The sequence below is a fragment of the Argopecten irradians genome, chromosome 10 (genome assembly GCF_041381155.1).
Source record: "Argopecten irradians isolate NY chromosome 10, Ai_NY, whole genome shotgun sequence".
NCBI classification, from domain to species: Eukaryota; Metazoa; Mollusca; class Bivalvia; order Pectinida; family Pectinidae; genus Argopecten; species Argopecten irradians.
Genome location: NC_091143.1, coordinates 32,364,217 through 32,382,986, shown reverse-complemented (window position 1 = coordinate 32,382,986; position 18,770 = coordinate 32,364,217). Strand labels below are relative to the sequence as shown.

The window sequence follows — 18,770 nt, the reverse complement described above, 5'->3', positions numbered from 1 at the left end:
GTTTGTTAGCTCCTTCAACCTTTCATTTGCATCGTCAAGTAACGTCAGGAGAGGTTAATCGGATTACGAGCTTGCGGAAATTCTTGTCTTATTATTTTTACGACTTTGGGCAGAGGTCATGTTTACGGACGCTCACCATCTTGGACTTGGGCAATATATTAAATGTTATTGTAAGAACATCATAACCTAAAATAAAATGGCAGCTCTAACATAAAGTTATCACATCTGACAAGTTTGCATTCATTTACATTACCTGATGGTGTCATGCAGACTATTAACCAATGGGCTCTGTGACACTAGGCACGAGGCGGAAATGAGACTATTGTCTTTAGAAACATTTCCATGATCCGGTATCATATTTGGTTTAATAGAAATACCGATTGTCTTGGCGTTATGATGTTTAAGAGGTCTGCGATTCTGGTGAGGTGAAGTCTGAGCTTAATTTACGCTCCTTTTCCATGCGTCAGTGAAATGCGTTATGAAATGAAAGTCGCCAGAAATGTAAAAACCAACTTGTTCCCACTATACAGAACAGCCAGCTCATTTGGTAATGGCGCTTCCGTCGTGCCATTCTCGAAGAGCAAACGACAAAAAGCAAATGATTTTCCCACCAGTTCCAGAATACAATTATTGAACAAAATTGACACTTATAGTCTTTGTCGTCGAAAGGAAAACAATAAGACTATTAGATGATTGAATTATTACGTATGGAATTGAAGTGTAATGAAAGGAAAGCACAAGGGAATCAACAACCAGAATCCACCGTTTAGATAACATGGTGTTGCATTTTTCTAGAAATAGTCTTGCGTTGGCTGTCTACATTTTAGTCTATCTGTCGCTTGATTGTCTATCAATGCCCGGAAGGGTGTTCCGAAATACCTAGACGCGTGGTCAGCCCAGCAACATCATTAATATCAAGAATAATAAAATAATGACATGAATCTAATAAGTGCACATGGATATCTCAACCTGGGTAGTCAACAGGAAGCTTGCCGAGTGTTAACAGCCTAAATCTGTCCTTGTCCACCTAACAGACACACGTTTGATTTCCCTCATCTCAAGATAGTCTTACATGTATCTTTAAAATATCTTATTTATAAATATCTTAAATAATCAGTGTTAGTCTTCATATATAGTGTTCATCCGCAACTAAAACAAATAACCAAAAATATTTAACAATAAAGAAGCGTTGTCATTTGAGTCTTTTTGTGTGCTATTGTGTATTAGAATTGTCATAATATTGTGAACTATTCTGTAATGACGTCATCTTACTATGATGCCATCTTTATTTGAAGTCATATTTACATATGAATAAACATTTTTTTATTTGGATGCAATGATATCATATTTGTTATTATAATTGTTGCAAGTTTCCAGCCTGTAATGACCTTACCTTGTGACTACCTAAGTGTTCCACAGAACACGGTAGAATTGCTGTTTTCCCTTCCACCACGGTGATATTAACTACGGGCACATCAAAACTAGGTTCCGTGGCAAAAATATCTGCACAAAATATAAAACAAACTACAGTAAATATTGATTTCACAAAACGCTGCAGTAACAGGAGTAAATCCATTGGTTTATGTCAAAATAATTTCGATGAGCACAACTAAGTGTCTTTATGAATTTTGACAAAGAAAACTAAAATCTAAGCCTAATCCGTTAACCGAGATAACAAAAACAATCAATTTCCTGAGTTATGTATCCTGTATATATAAACCACAGTGTCTGTTACAGTGTTCTGAAAACATAAACCCAATAATTAGATCAACAATCATTAGAAATGATTAATCCCAATTATAGAATTCTGACCATTGCGACACAGTTTTATTTCAATGAACGATCTCGGCAGTCGTGGAACATTTTTTTTCATTCTGGAGGAAATGCTTGATCCATGTCCTAGAATGTTCGAGGAGAGAAAAAAAGATATAATAAAAAAGTTTCAGTTTTGGCTGGTGATATTGGAACATTCATGCAGATTATATGTTTGTATAGATTGCTGACAAGCTTGCGCCATATTGCAAAAAAAGTCATTGATTAAAATATCATAACTTTATGCAACATTAGTTGTCGAGATAATGTATAATTATCAATATTTTCAAATAAACATCTAAACAATTTAATAGTTCGTACATTTTATTTTTAAAACATAGAGATTACAATAACATATCACATTTTTATAACATACAATATCAAAACAAACTTAGACATACAACTGTATCATTCGGTATTTTCATTGGATATCCCGTTGTTATCATCCGAGGTTAGCAATGACGACAATGGCGTATTCAACAATTAGTCTACTGATGACCTCATTTCCGATCCGTTCTCTTTGTAATTCTATTGTTGTTTCGGGATAGCTTGTTTCTTCCCGTTTTGGTCAAACAGGTTTAACTGAATTGCATGATTTTTTCTTGTGACTGGATCATTGCCGCATTAGTGATTCTTAACAGCAAAACCCATTACAGTCGTTTAATTATGAACAATTACCTACGGGAATGTCACTTCCAATTCTCAAGTGAGATTCATCTCAAGTTAATCTTCACCTCCGTAGTACAGCATATTGGGTTAGATTACAGAGTGAAATTACACCCTAAATAAGACAAACAATCAATAACACTTTCAGACGAGTTAGAAGGTATTTCTTTATTTCAGGGAATAGATGTTAGAGTGAGATCCCCAAGGGAAACTGGTCGACATTTTTCCTCCATCGTCCATCCGAAAGTCCTGTTCACTTGACTGTTCAATTCAATTTCAAGAACCACGTCAGGAATAATTCAATTTCTCCCTACGGGACCCATGCGAACAAAACGCACACGAGATTAAGACGTATCATCCATTCGGAATAAAATACATTTCGGAGACCATCTGTCTTCTTCTTGTTTTTCTAGATACTATGCGGCAGTGACAGGAAGATAAAGTGGATGTGAACAATGCCTATTTTAACGCGGAGCGTGTTAAACATGAGAACGGAGCTGTATTTTGTGGTCATTTCTCACTGTCTAAACTCGCAATATAGGGAATTGTCAACTTAATAAAATGAAGTAGCAATGAAATATGATCCATAACCAGAATTGTCGTGTCAGGACGGACTGGTGTTGTAAGGCCGATTTAAAGCTCTGGCACTTTATCAACACATGCAGTAACGGCGAAAGAAAGTCTTCGTGATGAATTCGATCTCAGATAAAGCAGGTCAGGCCACAATGTAAAGAATTTCCGTCTAACAATGATACCGGCTGCATGCTAAATCAAAGTTAGAGAAACTCCAATGGTTTCATTTAATGTATTCATAAATGTTTGCTTTCAATTTTGTAACTCCTCTATTTCAACTTGTATGGCAATTAACGGCATGCCGGGTTTTCATGGCCGTCAACCAAAGACATCAACTTGAAATCGTTGCCACGTCAACATTAAAATTGTCTTAATTAGCATGGATCAAATGTAAAAAATCAATAGTTAAGTGGGTGAATTGTAGATACATTTAAACACACACCATGCGGGAGCATGCATGCATGGTCATTATCATTGTTGATAAATGCATGTTAAAATAATATTCGAAATATATATTTGGCATGGGGATTTTCGTGTTTGGTAAAATGTAAAATTGATATCGTATGTTTAACTTCCATTGAAATGAGTTGATTTCCAATATCGGGATATTGCCAGTATACATTGTACACGCCTTATACACACCGCGACCAATCACAAAAGTGCTTTACATCTGAATGTGATCCTACGCAAGAATGATCGATGGTTCGCATTACCTCAAAACATATCTACATAGATGCACAATACAAGATCTTTCAACCTAAGTAGTTTCCTAAGAATAAACATTTGATCAATTTCGATCCCACAGTTGTCTTAAGTAGACATTTCTCTTTCGATGGACGAGGTATTATTGAGTTACTCTAGATGAAATATATCCTGACTCTGTAGCATAAATTCATACATATTTATGGACGTAGGTTCCAGTCAATTCATATAGCCCCTTAGCCTGACTCTCTGTATTAGTCCGATGATGAAGTATTTTTGAAAACCTTTCACTCACGCAAAAGCATTCTGTAGATCAATATCTCGTTTGGTTCTCGCGATAGCTCGAGAAATTCCGAGGAGACCGAGGGATTAGTTTTTACGCCGCAGCAGGTATAATGCTTTGAGTTGTAGCCCCTTTGGGAATCCTAGCGGCGAATAAGCTGAGCATGACATGGCCCTACAAGTAGTGAGACTGCTCTACTGATGGAGAACAGTTGCTTCCAGCCCCATAATTCTCCACATCGTTGTGTTATTAGCCTAATGTGTATTCTCTGTGGCCTCTACAAAATTCGATATCTGCCCCCTTAACTTCTATGATGGTCAGCATATCACATATATGTATCAGATCAACTGCACTATCCCGGTATTCCCGTGAGGCGATGGCTCATTGAAAAGACATGCTAACAATTTAATTAGACCTGCTTCATTAAAAGAATTAACATGATCAGTTACATCATAAAGCGAGTGTTGTAGTATTTTAAATTGCATACAAGGATTTACTCAACCTGAAATATCGAAATATACCAAGAGAATGTAAGTTCTAGTTGCCTGATGAGGAATCTAGGTTATTTAAATTAAAATGTATTTATCTATTTTTGATTGATTATCCTTCGTTTGTTTTTAGGACAAATTATGTAAGTTAATCCGTAAACGTCCTTGAATTTGTTTAACCAATATCATTAATTAAGGCTGAATGTTTAATTTTTTGAATAGACATATAGAATATGATTATTTTAATTGTTTTTCTCAGTTTGCTTTTTTCGTTTCTTTTCCTTTGTAAATGTAGTGCACAACGTACTGTGGTGCATTGCTGAGTGGAAATTAATATTTAGTATGGTTATGATCACATTGATATAGTACATTCAATCGGAACACACGTATGTGTGTAAAGAGAATCTAGGAAGATCGTTTGTCAAACGTATGTCGTAATTGTTGTAAAAATGTGGCAATATTGGGCATATAGAAGAAATCAGCGGGGGATAAGGATTACTTAAAGAAAAGTCTGATACATTGTACATATTAATTAGTTGATTGTACTAAAGGACTCCATCTCACTTATTCGTGAAAAGAAATCAAAACAGAGATATCAATATAATAATAAAGGGGAAATGACCTTAAGATTAGAGTAAGTCATAAATACAAAAAGAAACTACGAAGATACTGATATATAACAACTGTAAGAAGCAATGGGTAACACTGAGAAATTAAGTCAGACTGCTAATGAATTCGAAACTGGTACTGTCCATCAATTATTCAACGCACTCTTTATGAAAACAGAAATATAAAATAGAATGTGGTGTTTCAACCTTTCAATGGCGATGTGCTGAGTTATATGTGGAATGTGACCCGCTCTCATGTTCACTAAATTGTTGTGCTGTTCCGACTTCATCTCTGGGCAGCCATGGAAATCAGCAGAATGAAGATATATTTCTGACAAACTGATATTTGTTGCAAAACAATGGATAATCTAATGTAGAAAGTAAATTAGTTTCTTCTGTTCCATTTGTATGGAAATTTGCTGATTATATGGGGAAAATTGAACCGCCAAACGACGGACATTTGGGACAATATCGCATGTCATACAAAATTTAACCCGTTGTGAATTTGAAAGCGATACCCACTCAGAGGAGCATGGCATGGAATCTGGGTTTTAGCAGCATAAAATGCCCCGTCATATTTGAAAAATAATAATGAACTTGTTTGGCAAATAAATGTCCCATGCATAGTCAAACACGATTCGTGAATGTTTCAATGAGCGTTGTATTTATTCTCCATCCGGTATACACGAAACAGATATCTGTCAATGTCACATGGTATTCCCTGAGGTTTAACCATCTCAAAGCCGCTGATATTTATGATTTTTTTTTCAGAAATACTTTTTTTACTAATTAAATCATTTATAGAATGTAAGATATGGTATCTTGGCTGACGTTGAAAGTTTTATTTTATCGAATACGAAATAAACGTAGTTTTTTAATATTGTACATCTATATTTGTGTACCAACTACATTGGTGTAACGGACCAGCTGATATTGTACATTTATTATCATTTATATAATACTTAATATTCAACTACATTACCGGAAATAGCCCCATAAAACAAATGGCCAAAACCGGTATATGAATCTAAGGAAGCTTTAAGAAACTATTTCCATTTTAACCCTAGATCCCAGTGCTCATATCCCTCATTTCACGTTTGCAATGATTATTTGAAATGAACTGTTCTGTTTCCCATGAGGTGAATAACGGGATATAAAGGCTTGGTGACTAATCACGATCCAATTGAGTCTTCGAGTGACAAACAACCTGGTAACGGGCGTGTTTCATAAAGCATTGTTAGTTTGATTTCTAAATACTAAAAAAGGTCACTCCGTCCAACATATAATCGTTATTTTGTATTCTTAGCTTCATCTCATGGCAACATAAAATTTAAAAAAAAAAACTCTTTCATAATATCTTATCAACGTTTTGGGAGATGTTGGTGATGTGTTTTGCCATATCTATTTATTATCACCAGAACAATACGCAACCCAAGATCACAGTACTGCCAACCTCAATATTGATAAACAGCAATTACTTCAGCTCAACACTAGGCCTGCCACATACTCTATCTGTAAATCTTATATCTGCAGTGTGATAATTCGAGGTTATACCGATATAAATGAGCCGATTACAAAGGTGCTAGCATATTTAGATAACTATTTAAAACACTTGTTTTCACTTATGCTGTTTTTACATGTGTTTTGTTGTTATTTTCTTAACAAATAATAAACAATCATGTCACTTCCAAAACATTTATAATGACGCTTTTAACGGAAAATGAATAGCTTCAGTCCTCTAATAATAGCATTACAGCTGCAGTTGTGAAGAAGTTTTTTCAGTGCTTCCATTTTTACTTACTGAAACTTGTACGAGAGACGTATACTTAGAAACATCTGGCTCCATTCATTCATCAGTCTCCAGCACTCATTATAAGTTAGTCATTCGAGTTAAAGCTAACTATTAAATGCATCACTGCTACATCGAAATATGTTAATTTTTTAATAGTAAATCGTTAATTTTTGTTACTGACTTTTATTATCATGGCAATGTGACGTTTTATTCAAGGGAACCAACCGGTCAACGTTGTCATGACAGATTAAAGGAATTGTCGTACATAAATCAAGGACATCGGCGCTAAAGCCTTGTGCGTGACGTCATTTTCCCATGGGAAGCTCCAGTCTGCGACTACGAAACACATTTATCTGACGCGCGTTTGTAGCAATAGAAAATGTCACGACTTTAGTGACATTGTGTGCCGACTGATACATAAGCGGAGTAATTATCACGTTAATCAATTATAGCAAACAAGCGCGTATCTATCGGTTATTGGACTGGTTAGATAGATTTATTGGAGATGAAATCAAACTTGTAAAATATTAACAAGAGGTAACGTCAGCTGTGCATCAAGAAAATATGTTGCTTGCGTTTTTAAATAACTTGAAGTAATACTTCTCTATTCAATATCTATTGAACGATTGAAAGCATCAAATCAATTTGGATCTTACAGTATGGCAATGTTGTCAAGTCGAAGTTATGACGTGGTTTTGGAAAACAAACTTCCAGCTATCTAAGTATTTCATTTGGATACTTCGTGTGTTTACTTTGATGCATACGAATTTCGCGAAATTGGCCATTTAAAAGATACAACGTGTCTGAGGAGAAATATCTTGCAGTTAGATGATTAGTCTATTACGATACTTTCCAATTGATGGTAAGTCGTGAAGGTTATATATTCTGAGTTATATAAGATTAGAGTAGTGTTACGTTGTTCCTTAGTAGTCGTGGGAAAACGATTCCAGACTGAATGTCTGGTAATTAAGGGAAGGAGTATAGATAGACAAGATGAGTCAGTCTGTAGGGCTCAGAATTGTCTCATAGGTATTGTTACCGAGGTAGAGTACCAAACATATTCAGCCATATAATTTTTTCTATATATTTCATGCATTTGACGTATTTCTACTAAATGTCATTAGGCTAACTCTTATTATTAATGCTTCACTTAAATTATTTCATTATTTATATTATATATTATTGGATATATTTTTTTTATAATTCTACGTAGGTGATTACATTAATGAGTTTAACCAGTGGAAAAAGTAAGTTATAATAAGAAACAAAATTATTTCAAAGTTTTGTTTGATGCATCGCATATAATCGTCTAATTTACGAAAAGGAAACGAAAGAGAATATTTTTATACTATTTGACAAAAAAGTAAAGGAGTTATTTTTAAAATGTTGCATTTTTAAGAAAATATGATGGAAATCACAATTTTAAAAGTAAATTAAAAATGTTTTAATAAATGAATGAAATATGTAGACACAAAAATATGACCTGGTATTTTACCGCCGTCTTCGATAGTTTGATAATTTCTGTAATTTGTTTGGTATCGTCGTTCTGCAGCTTATACAAAATAGCATATCTGTATAATTGTTGACTTAATCCGAAATTTTTATTTCTTTCATTCATGTTTAGGTCCTGAAAACTATGTCCTGTTAAGTAATAAAGATAAGGTCAAGCGAATGTTATAGGTAAAGCGTCAAAAGTAATTAAAATTTCTAAAGAGTGTCCACATTTACATCTTTGATAAACCAAGGATACAGATTAATGGATCAGAGGAGGCATATTAACAGATCGGATGTGTTCTACGGTTGGTATTTTTGTCTTTTGCTTCACTATCCCGAAGCCTTGATCCAAACATTGTCAGTTTTATGTGCAATTAAGTCTCATGCTTTAACTGTTCAAACTGTAGGATGCTATCAGTCTATCATTAGTTAATTCTACAGATTTTTGTTTAAAAGCTGGCATTTAAATCTTACACCGGATCGCCAATGCACAGTAAGCTTTTCATGTCATTTATTCTCGTTCCATGTATTGTTTGGCAGGAGACTCTGTATGCATCCGAATGTCGATTTATTATACATTAAACAAACTTATATTGGCTTAATGTCTGCCGCAGATGTGATCACTCCAGTCGTATAAACAATTATTCAAAAGGGTATATAAACAACTACATTAGAAATGAATAGCATATCAACATTTAACATCCGCTCCAGCTCCTTTTAGATATCGTTAGATATCGCCTTTCGTCTGTCAGTCCTATTTATTGTCCCCGAGATTAGCCGTTCTCACACGATATTAACCATGGATGACCATGGTATATCAAAAATATTATAATCCACTTAATTATTCCATATTTTCTTCTTTGATCCAATTCCATCATGCTCCATTCCAAACTCTGTAGCTGTTTCCCAATAACGTATACGGTAGAAACTCAAATTAGAGTTAAAAACGCAATATGTTTGATTATTACCACTTTAAACGTTATCCATACGAACTGGATTATTGTAATTAATATTCCAACATTGCCCTTAATGTTATCCATTATTAGTCCTGGGTGACCACCTTCACCCTTCAATCCTGTTATCGTTCTCTGCCAATCATCCAACTTGAAGCTCAATTTTAACGTTAAATTACCGTTGTAAAAATGATCCTATCATTCTTCAGTGTTGTTCCAACGTTTTTCGTTCTTTAGTGTATTGTGGTTACATTGTATTACACCCTTTAAGTTGATGTTCCATCATATTTACGTTTCTTTAGTTTGGTTAAGAACTAACCGCCTTAATGTTCCACGTCACTCCAAAATGACACATTTTGCGTTGTTTCTATTTAGATCGTCATGCATCTATTAAATACTAAATGTTCATTTTCATGTTAGGTGATTATTTAATTGTGTTATATATTGGTTCATATATTTTTTTGACTGAAACCTACATTGTAGGTACACAAGTAGATGTAATCAGTTCTTTTGGGTTAAACTATAGTGTTGAATTGAACTTTCTGTAAAAAGGCGAAATGCATTAAATTCAATCTTGTCTTAACTAGATTGATTAGGAATAATTGTAACATTGATAAAACACTACTTTTTCTAGAACGAAATGGAGACTTCAATGACTTTCGTCTAAAATTTGTAGTATGTATAATATCCACTTTCGATTGAGAACAAAGCCCTTTGTTCGTCGCTTAAGCTCGGCCAAGGCTTTTACAAAACCTTAATGTAGTAAGAGGTCAATAATGATGCTTCTTGGATAATCATTACTCCAGGTTTGTCTGAAATTTTTTTCTGTCCGGAATAGCCCCTTTCATGTAAGATTAGTTGTAGCTTTGGATGACTTGAGCATGATGTATAGAAAATTATCAGTTGCCAAACCCACAACTTGATCGATCCAACTTCATTCTTCCGCCTTATCATGGAACCGCTCCGTTTTCTCAAAAAAAAAATGTTATCATGAATTTTGAAACCACCCGTCAAGGAAATTAGCCGTTTTCTTCTAAGGATATCTACGGAAACCTATTATACAGAGACGCAGGACCGGCCTAGCATGCTAAGATAAGCGTCCGAGTCGAGACGCCCGGTATTGGCCTGTCAGGGAATACAATGGTTCTACTCCAATCAGAGTCGGCGTGTCCATTACCACATCAGAGTACACGATAAAACGTCCAGCCGGCTCCAAAACGAGGCTGACTACACAATCACGGGATATAGTGGTCGTTGTCTAGGTCACCACGGGTCTTTAATATTTCCTTCGAAACACACACGGCAGTATCAAATGGTCAGTCGCCCAAAAAATGATATTTACTGCATTTTTCCAATCTTTAGTGACCGATCCTTTAGTCACCAGGTTTGAATCACTTGGCCAGGATTGTGATCGCAATGAGTTCTCAAAAATAATAAATCTGATTGCCTCCATCGCAGAACTGCACTGCACGTGAATAATGTTATTCCTTTGCCAACTCTAACATAAAGTTACCGGTAATTCAAATGTGAAGAATTACTTTTACAACATACCTACCTGTGTACCTGTTAGAATATGGACGTAAAAACACTTGTGTAAGCTGGGATTGTATTTCAAGGATGAATTTGGCATTGGAATATAAGCGTATGGCAACATGATATCAAAAACAAAATTACAAATCTGAAAAGGAAAAGCTGCTGCTGCTGCGTACTGGTCAGGTCTAAACATCAATACCACTACCGTTAAACTAATACATATATTTCATGCCCAGACATTTCACAGTTAATATTTAGTTCTTACCAGGATTTTTTTTCACACGATTTTTTTTCATGTAGATAAGAAGATAAATACGACGATAAAAAGAAAAACAAAACATGAAATGGCAAAAGTGCAAGATAGAAGACATGCACTTTCTTTAGTATGATAAAGTTATGACCTATATGATGTGAACACATGCAAATTAATTTCATGTCAGATAGCTAATGATTCTTTAAACTAGTGATGATATATTCCTGGTATCAAAGCTGTAAAAAACAGACACATCAAATTCAGAGCATGCAACATAACTCCAAACGTCAACATGGAGATAGATCTGTGCAAATTTCAAAACTACATTAACATGTACGCATGCGCATCGCAGCATTCTTTTGCGCCAAATAATCGCTACATATGATAACACATTTCTGTTGTTTCACACCTTTTTTCGATGTATATTATCCTGTCGAAGTAAAATTGCTGAGTGAATTTTGATCCTGTTCTAGCTGCAAATTCTGTTGAATATCCTTCCATGATGCATAATTAGAAGATATTCAGTACAATTTGCAATAAGAATACTACCAAAATGCGGATGGCAAAACTCTTTTAAAAACAATTTTACTTTGACAGGATATTTTATTTAGATGATGTATTTTGTATACATTTTCCTCTTTAAAATACATAGCATAGGATGCACCACTAATAAAAATGACGGAAATAACGAATAATTTCGTTAATTTTAATTTGCAAGTAATACATATATACGACCTAAAACACATATCAAGAAAAGTGGTATAATACTGAAAAAGAAGCTAATAGCTAATCCTTTTTACAAAGATATTCAACACAAATAATTTTAATGCATATGTTAATATTCTGATAACCATCGGTTACTTATCAAGATTTTACCTAATATATTTTAGTCAGTCTATCATCAATGGCCAGGTATTTGTATTTGTGTTTGTGTATGCTATGTTGTCTCATACGTATATTTTTTCTTCTATTAGTCAAGAGTTATTGTTTTCAAACCATCCCGTATATCACATCTTCCTCCGATGCCTTTTCAGAGCTAACCTGTACATGTTGAGATTTAAAGTGTTTAAAGTTAAAGTAAATGTAGATTAATCCTCTTTGACATAGTATTCTGTTTCAGATGTGTTTAGGACCATCAATGAGTATGCCGCTTACTGTTACAAGAGCAATAGAAACAATACGCATGATATTATCACCAATTTAATAATACAATGTCCCCAAGTTAGCATAGATTTGGTGTCAAGAACATTCTATATGTGAGACAAGAATCACAGCTTCATATTGCGTGGATCACGAATAATTGCCAGAATGCGTGTGTTTGTGTGCTTTTCGTCGGTGAGCCGAAATACCAACGCTAGTCTATGACATGCCTTGTCTTCTAAAACCAGTATAAACAACACGAAAATACAGATAAGGTGCGCTGTAATTAAAAGAGAATGGTGATAAAGAAAAAAACGCATCGCAGTGCATTGATTTGATCCCAGCGCTGCTGGTCAAATCGTGCGCAAGTGTGACGAAATGCGTGTCACATCGATCGGCACGTGCATGTCACTCAATAACTCAAAGATTTTGACTTGTATTTTACAAGTAAGAACAAATTTCCGTTTCATATATTTCCTAGACATTTGATATCATAAATAGACGTTTTAGGAGCAAAACGCATTAATGCATATTGATGACGTCATAAATGAATCTAAAATGCGTCATAAATGACATGCACGTGACGAAGTCTCGCTTGCTGATGGTCGTCTGCTCGTGGTGATTATACCTTCCTGATCGGGTATGGGCTGCGCGGCGCTGCATTCTGCAATGGAGAACATCGCATTGTGTTATTTTAGATAAGTAACTTGTGTACTTAAGACCATACAGTATATGTATATAAGTAAGCACGCTCTCAGAAAGCATGGATGCTCTGGAAGTAAGGAAAATATTTATGAGAGCAACTTAATCATGTTTGGTCGGAATTACTTGGTCTACAGAAAAGACCCTTCGCGTGCAGGGCCAAAATGACTGATTAAACACTCTCTTGGAACGACGCTTTTTAAAATAGTCTGCCTCCCCAAAAGTCCAGGAAATAGATTGATTTTGTAGGAAAATTATCTGGAAAGATCACTGGAAGCAGAAAGGGGTTCAAAAGGTTAAGCAGAGCTCAGAGTCTGTGTTGGAATAGCTAAGGTTGCTTGAAAAGATATTTTAGGTAGATAGAAACAAAACCGTTTACAGGAATAGATAGTGGTATTATGGTAACCGGCATTATTAGTACAGTATATTAACCAAATACAATTCCTGATTTGGATTTATATATTGTAATTCAAAGTTGGTTTCACTTTTATTCAACAGTTTTTTTTCAGGAAACATATGAGGTGACATCAGACAAAACATCTCCAAACACAATCCGGTGTGTCACAGGTATCTGCATCACACCACATAAACTGTGAATATATATCTATAAAGTGGATCCTATGAAATTTGAAATCGGTCATATTGAAACACTGCTTAATTTGAAATGAATTGTTATCTCTGTTCATACATAGTCATTGATTTAATTTAGATCTGGATTTTGAAGGGATTTCCATTCAGTATAAGTCCACAAGAGTTACCTTCTCCAGTAAAATAACTGTAAAATCTATAAAATGAAATATACTGTACATTATAATAAATTAGAACCATTAAGACAACAAGGTTGTTGTGTCAAATATACAGATACGAATATTAGGAATAATAGATGAGAATTTTTTTAAGACTTGATAAAATCACGGACATCTAAAGACCTCCATTGTTTCCTTCCAAAATGTAAAATAGCAATTTCTGATTTTGCACAAAAGAACACTCAAAATTACATACAAATGCATCTTATGCTACAATAGTTATATGAAAATGAATAATATAAATCGCGAACTATAATTTTATAATTTTAACATTTTGTCAATCAAAATAAGAGCAAGAAATATACATCTGTTTGAATTAACAAGATGAAACTACTAATATGATTTATAATCTGAATGGTATAATATTATATCTTGTCATCTTAAATGAACGTCTTTTCTAATCTAATGTAAAATGTTTTACAGTGTTTTTCAAAAGTTGTGGCGGAGAGTTAGCACCCTGTCTACGTTCAGCATAAGTTTTCGTCGCCAATCAAGAATAGATCTCTTACCATGTTCTTTATACAGCGTTAAGTAAGGTAAAAATCCCTTCAGCTTTTTATAAATAGATAGTGATTTCAACTTTATGTTTACAAAATATGAGCATGGAATCTGTACCTGAAAGAAATGTTTGTAATTAAGATATGGATCACGCTGCGCATCATATCAAACATGCATTGTTATAATTGCTTCGCATAGATAGCAGTTTGTATTACATGCAATTTGCGCGATATCTTCAGCCTTACAATTACACGCAACAACGCTATTTTCCACAATGCATATACATTTCGAACGCTTGGTATAAGTTTGTTAATACAATTAATAAAATCACATTAGATAAACATTAGTTAACAGTTTATCTGCAAAAACAAATTTAACTTGTGTAAACTTTAACAACGTGTGACCCGACTGAAATTACATGTAGAACAGACTAGACTTACTTAATATATACTGAAGGACGCTGTATATTCTAGTAACGTATGTAATTTTGCAATTTAATCATTAACGCGCCGGTGGGTTTATGAATGAAGCAAATACAACATGCAAAACCTAAACAGACAGATTCTATTTCTTTTCTGCTTTATGTATTTTTATAGTATTTTGTATATTTCTGTAGTTGTATGTTATTCGGTAGGAACAAACTGGCATTTAGTCCACTGATTTATGTCTAGAATTTATTACATGGGTAATTTGCTAAAATCTACGACGGTAAAATATCGTATGTTGTGTTTGACGGTAAACCAGTGTTTTATATACATGTAGAAGTTCAGCCTGTTTCGCTATTAAGAACATTTAGTGCTGGTGGCTCGCGTGCAAAACAATTAAAGACGCAACTTTCTAATCTTACACGTGTACTTTTGGATACAGTTGCCCTATATTGTACGTAGTGTAGCATAACGTATTGTGCTACAACAGAAATTACCCAGACATAAAGCTGGTGAAACTTATAGGACGATTTGTACCCTCAGGTGAATGAGAAAAGGGGAGGTGAAAGGGAGGGTCGTTTGTGCGAAAGACGCCTTCAGTGTGAAAGTGGGAGTATAAATAATAAATAAGAAAGACACTGTGTTCCCGGATTGTCTCATCCTGGCTTTGGCGCCACGCCGCCATTGTCTGCCCATGTACATAATTTCCGAAGATTACATTTAAAACTTTACCACACACGGTTTTCAGCGAACAGCATATGCATTAGGAAATGACTCTAAAAATGGAAAATGAGAAAACCGTTTGTTTTGCAGCCATAGATTAGTTTGTCTTGTTCTGTTAGCTGATATATTAAAACACCCGGTATGCTTCGCTTGTTTGTAAATCTATGGAAAGACAAACCATTTAAAAACTCATATTCCTTCCATTGTGTCTAGTTTAAAGTTATATGTGTCGCATTTTGTATAATTATGAATCAAGAAGTGCTTTCACCAAAAGTCACTACCATTTTGATAGTTAAAATACTCACAATGCACAGCTTTTAATTTTATAACGTCAAATAAGAGCTCAAAATTATTTTTTGCAGTACAGCCAAGACAATTATAATTGCGTCCACAGTGCAGTAAAAAGAGCACATCGGTCTACAATTTCATTTTACATTTCCACAGTGCTATTAGTAATTGTAAAGAGACTGATGTAGATATGTTTAACCTGATATAGATATGTTTTAACCTAAACATACATTAAGAATAAAAACAGGAACTTTCACAGTGTAAAAATATTGTGTTGTAACTATTGTTTGTAAGACATCCTATGATTTTGTCTGTGCTTTTCTTCCTTTCTACTTTATAGTTTTCAATATATAACCGAAGAAAGAAAACCATGCCAGCATGTTTGCCCAGTTATGGCACATATTAACAAAGAACAGATTAAGTGATACTTTTAAAGAGAAACAAATCCATAGGTAAATGACATAACCATTATATTAGTTTTTAAATAAATTCTGATTATTAATTACAATAATTATACCATTCATATTTTTGTTTGGTTACAAATAAGCCTATATTTTGATTCCTACACCAAATTCCGAGTTTAAAAGTAACGATGTTGATCACTACGATTCTGCTTCAAAATAGAAAAAAAATTAAGAAACTAATAAAATTGGTGATAAAAGAATAGCGATACATCTTATCAATCTGGTGCCAATCTCAATGTTATAATATTCATCCTATCAGAACCACAAACATATATGAGAAAGACAGTTTTTGATATCGCATGCTTTTACGGTTCTAATTCGATTAACTACACATATAGAGTAACTTGCACCTGCGCACCCCATCACTGTTATCAAATGATGTACTTAAGAGATTTAGAACCACTCATAAATATCTCCTCCCTCATTAAAGAACCTTTAAAGGGAGAGCGTTGTAGGAATGAAGGACGTTTTGATATCGGAATAAATTTTGGTGCCATCAGCCTAAGTTTCTATTTCAGTTTGACATTGGAAGTTGATTACTGTACGACTACTTTGGTGGAAAACACTAACTGGCTGCCTCACGACTCTCAGAGGAAGGGATATAAACATGATCTACTGTCTACACCGATCAGCTTCGATAAGGGACACCTATATAATTTACAAATGGTGATTTGTTTTTTAAATATCAGGTCACATCTTGTCCCTCTTGTATATTCGTTAGTATAAAACATAAAAAGGGTAGGGTTTGATGAACTATCGACCAAAGACGCAGCTGACGGGCGATGCTACGACCAACTTTGAAAGAATAATGACTTCGATTTTATATTTACTAGAGGTTGAAAATCATTCGAAATTTAGTAGTCAAATAATTATCAAATATAATTATCAGCATTCAACTGCATTCAGTTGAAAATTATGCGGGTATGAATGCCAAATGAACAACTGTAAATTCGACATTAAGCGTTTATGTGGCTTATTAAAGTCATTATCCAATGAATGCTCCTGTAATTACCACCAGCCTCTCTTTCGCTGATTAAATAAATACACTTATATACCTGATTGTATAAACTTCTTGTCAAAAGCTTTAAAAACAAAATGCCATAGATACTTTTAGTTCGACATTTTCATTAAGAACTAGATGTGTTGACCTATCAACGTATCACGCCTTTGAATGTTTGGAATTCTATCATGACACCAGCTTGTCTATAGTGACAAATATCGAACATGGTTGTAATAAAAAAATAATTTGGCAAGACATTACTTACTAGACAAATAAATCAAACGTTGTATTATTACCCAGCCTGGAGTTGTTAAACTGTGTTATAGGATTCTGCTTCAAACACGTATAACAGATGTACCAAGGTAGACATCGGTGAACAGACCCCTGACAGAATTCTGTGACAACTGTCGCAAAGACAGACATCACTGTGAAACAAACTGCGGTAAAGTCACTGCGACCTTAATTTTAATGTCGGAAATAAAAAGATACATTTGTATCCGTTTCCAAGCGAAAATTAAAAACCCGTTATAGTGATAAGTATAGTTATAAAACCTAAAACATATCTAAATATCTCATGCAACGCCATACACTGCAGAACACTTTGCGACAGTGTGGTAATTTTGCATTGTCCTCAGATCACATTGTTTAATTAAATAGCATTTTATTACTATTTTAAGGATGCATAATCATACGTTTTTGTTGTACTAGTTATCGTTTGATATATTAATGATAGAACAAAATCTTCACTTAAATAATGGGTTTTTTTAAATTGCACTGTGGTTTTCATTGAACATACATGCGCAATATTTTTATTCTTGGTTGTATATTTCAGTTGAAAGTAAAACAATGTCATCATCCATTGGGACATGGGTGCATTCATTTATTTTCTCATTTTCAACTATATAGAAATCAATAAATTACGTTATTTTTTTGACAGAGATCATACAAGGCTGCCAAACCCATCAAACTTCTAAGGATGTAACGTCTCCAGATAGCTATATTTATTTACTATTATCTTTGCATTGTTTTCACCTAAGCCAAGAACATATTATGTATAACCAATAGAAATGGTCCCTTTAGCGTTATCATGCCATATTATTGTCTATGACGTCATTTCATATCGTAAATACCCTACTGTAGTGTTTTACGCCGAAGTAAATTTTCGAGAACATTTTTCAAATTGACTATATACAATTGCAATGTACCTTGCGATTAAGAGTTCAGTGCTCAAGCTGTTCAGTTTTTTATGAAAGAAAACAAAATATAGTAAATATATCCCTAGAATTTGAAAGTTCGCTAAAGCAATCAACATGATTTGATTTTTTTTCTGGTTTCGCGAAGGCCGTATTGGAAAAATGAGTTATAGAATGTTCGCCTCTCTATATGTAAGGTTGCGAGTTGGGCCATAAAACAGTCTTCAATGTCGTAAACCTGTCCGAGTGTGATGCGGGGGCTTTTTCTGTAATGTAATATTCAGTTAGTTCTGCTGGATCCCGTCGATAACAATACCTTAACCTAGCAGACTTTCTCCGTCTGTATTTATGATGTGTGAATGGACCCATGCATG

General features: G+C 34.3%; 1 pseudogene; it reads right to left on the bottom strand.

Annotated features, from left to right (window-relative positions):
* LOC138333669 (limbic system-associated membrane protein-like) overlaps positions 1–18,770 on the bottom strand; it is a 114,597-nt pseudogene that overhangs the window by 23,818 nt on the left and 72,009 nt on the right.